The 7,001-nt window shown below is 44.6% G+C and overlaps 1 pseudogene; it reads right to left on the reverse strand.

Annotated features, from left to right (window-relative positions):
- Positions 1-3,331: 3,331 nt before the first annotated feature.
- LOC126196083 (5S ribosomal RNA) lies at positions 3,332-3,449 on the reverse strand (annotated as a pseudogene).
- Positions 3,450-7,001: the final 3,552 nt, after the last annotated feature.

Here is a 7,001-nt window from a genome sequence, read left to right on the forward strand (position 1 = left end):
GGAACGGTGTTCGATTTCATAGAAGTCGAAAGGCGGACCTCTACGGCCAGTGAAGAAGTCAGATCTGCAGCCCGGAGGAAGAGCTGCATGCGAACGAGATTTACGAAATCGAGGAAGGCGTACTACATGCTGCATGCATCGCAGACTGATGGCATGTCCCAAAAACCGACGAAAACCCTTTTCAGAACATTGAACAGGATTTCCTAAAAGTCACTTTTTTTTGCTGGATGTTAGGATTGCAGAAAAACTACTCGGCCAATATTGATGCCGCTTAGCTAATTTTGTACAGAATTAAGGGGAGGTTTACTATCTTTGGCCCGAAAAAAGCATGTTCTTTGAGAATTTTTTTCTCGGGATGTATTATAGATGTCAATGTCAAAATTGGTCAAAATGTTTATTGATATTTTCGCTACAAATTGGAATTTTTTCGACCGGAAATGTCTAAGAGCAGAGACGGAAGTGCCGTGGGAACGAAACAAAATTTCGATGTAGACATCCACGCGCGGTATGTCACAGGTCAGCTGGCTCATCTGAAATCAAAATTGAGTTGACGTTAGTGAAGTATATAAGATTCTTTAGGAGTTGTACCTCGCTTAAGTTATTTGGGCCATAGGAAACCAAATGGCGGCCATTTGAAAAAAAATGGGTTTTTTTCATCGATTTTTTGAATTCGTTGGCCAAGTAAAGATATTTATAGTTGATGGATAGGAATAAAAGTGGTACAACTCCTAGACAATTTAGTTAGCTTCGTCAGAAACAAAGTATCATGCCAATCGGTTCAATAGGTTTGAAGTTACCCTACCGCGCGATAAAAAATAGTCATTTCGTGAAAAACGCTTCTGAAGTTTTGACTATATATAAACGCAATATTATGCAACTTACGTTCAATCTGCTGTTTCTGGTCCATAAACTAGTCCTTCCTCTTCCTCACAGAGGGTGTTCTGCTCGATCTGGGCCATCCTGAGCTGCTCCAGAGCCGCTCGTACGGCCCGTGAAAAGCGGTTTTCGGCCGCTTGAATCCGGTGGTCGTCCGTATGCTTGGCGAACTGCGTCGAATAGAGACCCAGGGTGACGTCCATCGTTGTCATGGTCTTCATAATTGCTGAATACCCTTCGTTGAAGCTGCCCACTGGCAGTAAAGTCGCGATCTTCACAGTCTTCGTACCAGAATGCAAATCCTTGGGGGCTAAATTCCAAACACACGCATTCAAACTTTCATTTGAATTTTGTGTGTTTCCTCCCAAGAACCGGTACAATAACTCGTCCTCCGAAAGGGCAGCGTAGATCGGATGAATCACTTTTTTAACTTCTTTGGAGAGCGGCTTATCGTGATGATATTCGTCCAGATGTCCGGTAGCCTCTGCAATGCGCCACTTGCACCAACTAGTTTCCCCAGCCGGACGATTTTGGTGTTGTGGGTGGTCATCCGTCGAACACTTGTGGAAATTCGTTGCCCAAATTGCCTTCTTCATCTGGAATGTCATCGTATTGCCAAGCCGTAGTACGCCATAAGCTCCTTGATTACTTTATCAGTTTTAGTCATGGGCAACCACATAGAATAATTTTTCGGACTACAAAGTCGAAATTCCCGAAAGAAACGGGTGCGTGAAAAAGGCCTATTTCAGGCAAGTTCAACCACGAATAACAAACATTTCCGCTCCGTATCCGGAAAAACCGTTTCAGGGGTGGATTCTAAACACTTTTATGGATCCAAAAATGCAATTTTTAAAAAAATCGATTTTTTGAACCAAAAGATAGTAAACCTTCCTTTAAACTGGCTATAGTCGGAACCTCTAAATGTTAAACAATTTCCAAAATATCGATTTATAAATGTACGTTTGAAGGCCCAAACAAAGTCGAGTTTTTTACTTTTTTCAAATAGACGCTATTTTGTGAAAAAATTACATTTGTTTTTTACTTTTCAAAGATTCCGATCATAGCTACACTGACATATTTTAATAATTTTTGGTTTGGTCTACTTCAGATCACCCAGTTACTGAACCAGGTCCAACCAACCACCGGAGCACGGCGTGGATTACGATCTTCGGCGCCATTTTGTTTAATAACCCTTAAATATCTTTGGATAATTTTTGTAATGTAGGTAAAAGATAGTTGAACAAAAGGATATCAGCGTTGTTCGACTTATCCTTTGATTTATCCTAAAAAAAAAGGATGAAAATGGGATAAAAAGCGGACTTCCAGACCAGAAAACCTCCTTAAGAAAACAATGAAGAAACGAGGTCACGACACTCAGAAATGAGTAAATCGACTAATAATGATGATCGCATAATTCAAAATAATTTTTCATAATTAATTCCAACAACTCTAAACGTGTTTACATTAAATCTGCTCGACACTTACTGTCGCAGACAAGGAAATGTAATATTCTCCACACTTTTTATACCGTCATTATCCAGTTGTTGAAAAACCGGGCGAGGTGGCGCGGGAGTAGAGCTGTAGACGCTATTAACCACATGACCACGGAACTTTGCTGATGTTTGGTTTCTGGGGCCCTCAACTGCGCGGTCATCAGCGCCCGCGGTGGCACTTTGCTGTACACGGTAGGTACAGCCTTCTGAAGAAAGTTGCTTATTATTTCGTTATATACAACTACACTTGCTGAGGATGGATAAAATACTAAACGGTCGCTTTCTTTACGTGTCTGTTCAGTGGGTTACCAGATTCCTCTAAAACCAGAGGAGGTAAACTGTCTAGTAACTTAGTGAGGAAATACAAAGGGCTGCGTAAAGTAAGGTAAATTTTTGTTCTAAATATTTATCTTCCTATAGGTTACTTAATTAACAATATATGGCAAAACTGAATTTGTCAATGTGTAATTCAGGTTTCATTCGACAGTTTTCGGTGTGTAATGTGCAACAACGGGTTTCTGTAGCAAAAATGGAGAAAACTGTATAGATATCTCATTTAGTATTAGAATGCTCAGTTTCCTCAAAAAGAAGGTAAAATTTAAAAAATTCAAAACAAAAATATACCAGACATCGCTTCAGTAGCTGTCGAACTTGTAAAAAGCATGCTTCTGTTCCTCTCAAACATCTTTCGCTGTTATCAGTAATAATAGCGCAGAGTTCTATAGAGAACTAAATAACAATTATATATATATATATATATATATATATATATATATATATATACGTATATGCACTCCGTCTTCAGGCCACGAGTGGCCTACCGGGACCATCCGACCGCCGTGTCATCCTCAGTGTAGGATGCAGATACGACGGGCGTGGGGTTAGCACATCGCTCTCCCGGTCGTTGTGATGGTATTCTTGACCCTCAATTGGCATCACGAGTCTGAGTGCACTCCGAAAAATGGCAACAGCGCATGGCGGCACGGATGGTCACCCATCCAAGTGCCGACCACGCTCGACAGCGCTTAACTTCGGTGATCTCACGGGAACCGGTGTATCCACTGCGGGAAGGCCGTTGCCCTTATATATAATGTATGTGCATTTAAAGTCTACTTGCATCAAAAGTAATTGCTTTGGTTATATAAAAGCGCAGAAGTTACGCGATCAACTAATTTTTACAAATCATAAAGTGGTTGGTTGGTTGGTTTGGGGAAGGAGACCAGACAGCGTGGTCATCGGTCTCATCGGATTAGTGAAGGATGGGGAAGGAAGTCGGCCGTGCCCTTTCAGAGGAACCATCCCGGCATTTGCCTAAATCATAAAGTGCAGTTTATATTTAGGAAGGATATAATATACATAATGAACTAAGACCGAGGGATGTGCCGTTTTAGTTACGTGAAAAACGACCAAAGAAATGAGAAAACAGAGAAATTGACGGATTCCTGTTTCTCTCTTACACATTCAGTTATGTTTCCATCCCCACCAATGTATCATTTATTTATTTTTCGAAATCTATGAACCTTAGTTTTGGTAGAGTGCAGCTGCACTCGTGTTTAGAAGGGCGGTAGTTCAAATACATGTTACGAAATTCCGGATTGAGATTTGCCCTTATATCCTAAAAATTCTTTAAGCTGAATGCCGAGATGGTTCCTTTGAAAGTGCACGGGCATTGCCTTCCCCACCCGTGGCCTATCTGTTTTTTTCTCCGCGTCTAATGACTTCGCTGTCTATGTGGCGTTGAAACCTAATCTTGTTGCCCACATCACTTTCTCGCTAAAACTATTTATTCGGCTTACTCAGTCAGTCACTCTGTTGATGTATGAGCCAAATGTTAATTGCATGGAAGGACGGTGCAGTCCAGCCAGACGTCCTCGTATCATGCTGAGAAAGTGGGTCAGGCGTGCTAAGTAGCCGGCAGGGGTGGCGCAGCGAGTGGGGGCGGAAATAAAAGGAGTCGCTGGCTGCTGACGTAGCCGCGTGGGAGTCGACTACTCGCTATCGACTGGCGGCCGGTACGAGTGGTCTCTCGTCGCCCTGGCCTACTTTGGGATCTGCTGGGACTCTCGATAAGCCGCTCTAATCCGCACATCGAGAGGGCCGCGCCACGCCGAGAGGCTGCCGAGATAAAAGAACGGCGGGCGCGGGCGCCGCCAATGAGAGGCGTTTTTAATTGACAAAGGAAACTGCTGCGCGCTGCTCTTTTGTTCCCCGCCCCTCCTCTTCCGGCGCTCCGCGCCTCTCCTCGCTTTCTCGCCTTCTTCGCACTCTCGCTGCTCTCCACTCCGACACGGTGATGAGTGCCAGACGGGGCCCGGTAGCGTTCTCGTCTTTTCTCTCCGGTGACGTTTCCCATCCGCCGCGCGATGTCCACTTGGAAAATCTGCGGAGCTCCGGCATATTTTAAGTGACTTTGCGAGCGCGAGGGCTCTGCGGCGGGAGCGAAGCTGTGGTGGAGCGGGGTGGAACTGGCCACTGATGACACCGTGTGGCGGAGAGGGGGGGAGGAATCACTGCCGCCTCCACTACCCCGCCTCCCCCTCCCCCAACACCCGCGCGCGACAGCAGCGCCGCTTCGAGGCGAGGCGCGCCGCGACCGCCCCGTCCTATTGTCTGCAATTACCAAGAGTGTAAGGCACGCAACTAATTATTAAACCCAATTAAATAGGAGAGGACGGGCTCGTATATGAGCAGGGACATCGCTCGGGCCACGCCGGCAGCCGCGGCGTCCGTGTTTTGAGAGCGGGGGCGGGCCGCAGGACACAGGGGAGCGCAGCGGGGATGACGCGGAGACAAGTAAAAATGGCGGGATGATGGATTGCTGTAGCATTTAGTGATGCCCTCGCCATCTCATAGTCGCGCGGCGCAGCGGACCGGCTTATAATTATAATGGCGGAGCCGGGATGTTGGTAGGGGAAACCGAGGGGCGTGGGGGGAGGAGGTGTGGAGGGGTTTGCGGCGGATGCGCCGCCCTGCATATTGTGCCGGGCCGACCCAAGTTGCTCTTGCCGTCTTGGTCGATCTTGGCGTTTGTTGTTCCTTCAGACGAGGAGCGAGTTGGCCGTGGCGTCACGTGTCAGCCCCGTCTCCACTAGTTGTGTGTGGAGAACGTAGACGCGCGCCGCACTGGCTAATACTACACTGGAAAGCGAAGCGACTACTTGCTGTCCCGTGATTCTCGCTATCCACACTGCACTGCACGCGGCGCCAGATAAATACTGATACTTTGTATAAGAAATGTGCTCTTGGTGTAACGGCTAAAAACTACTTTAACGTACAGAAAATATCTGTTCTGCTACACACGCCTTGCCAACTTGTTTCGTCTGCCACCATCTCGTCGAATTTCTTCTTTCAAAATGGTTCAAATGGCTCTGAGCACTATGACACTTAACAGCTGAGGTCATCAGTCCCCTAGAACTTAGAACTACTTAAACCTAACTAACCTAAGGACATCACAAACATCCATGCCCGAGGCAGGATTCGAACCGCGACCGTAGCGGTCGCGCGGTTCCAGACTGAAGCGCCTAGAACCACTCGGCCACAACGGCCGGCGAATTTCGTCTTTAATTTTCCTCTTCTTATTACTGAATGTAATGAGCTACTATAAAATACTGTACACAACATTGCAGTATTTACTTTTGGTCTTCTTCGTGTTTATTAACACAGTGTTCAGTTTCGATAACCAGCTTTCGTAGTATGCAGGGTGAATCACCTTTAACTTGCAACGCAAATATTTCAATAACAGAAGGCGCCAATGACTTGCGGAATTCACAGATTGGAATGGTAGGCACGGGTCCGCCTACGCAGCCCAATGACACAGTGTTATGAGTATCACATATGTATTTATTTTTTAAAAAAGGTTGAACGCCCTGCTGAAATACGCAGGACAGAACACTGGAATTGTGGAAAGGGGCCAAAAGGGGGCTTTCAGTCACACTCAAATACATATAACTTTATTTAGTTGTCCAAATAATACAGAAAAAGGTTTTGAACTTAGTTATAGGGTGAATAGCCTTAAGGGCACAACCACTTAAATTTACAAACGGCTGAAAGCCATTAACTTAATATTCAGACTCAAAACAGAATATTTAGAAGGCAGAAGGCCTCACGTAAGTAAGTTCTATAACTTGGCTGAAGGCCCAACAAATCTAACACTTGAAAAGCAAATAAGTGTAATTTGAAGACGGCTGATGGCCTATGATTTAAAACTGTGGTTAAAATTAATTAAAAGAAACACAAGGCAGAAGACCTTATCTTCCATTAGGCTGAAGGCCCCATACAGTCTGATACTTGAAAGACAAGAACTTTAATTTAAAAACGGCTGGAGGCCGATGACTCAAGACAACTAAAATAATTTTTAGTAGGCAGAAGGCCCAAAGCTTATTTTGAAACAATATTTTACACAGGCTGAAGGCCCAAACAATTTAAGATTTAACAAGTAAGGAATTTAAATTTTAAAGTGGCTGAAGGCCCATTATTGAAAAACACAACTACAATAAATTTTCAAAAGGCAGAAGGCCCAAACAATGCAAGACTTGACAAGTAAGGAAATTTCAATTTTAAATCGGCTGAAGGCCCATTATTAAAAACCCCACTAAAAGCATACAAATTCAAACCATCGGTTATAAACCAATA

Source organism: Schistocerca nitens, chromosome 7 (assembly GCF_023898315.1).
Source record: "Schistocerca nitens isolate TAMUIC-IGC-003100 chromosome 7, iqSchNite1.1, whole genome shotgun sequence".
Lineage (NCBI taxonomy): Eukaryota > Metazoa > Arthropoda > Insecta > Orthoptera > Acrididae > Schistocerca > Schistocerca nitens.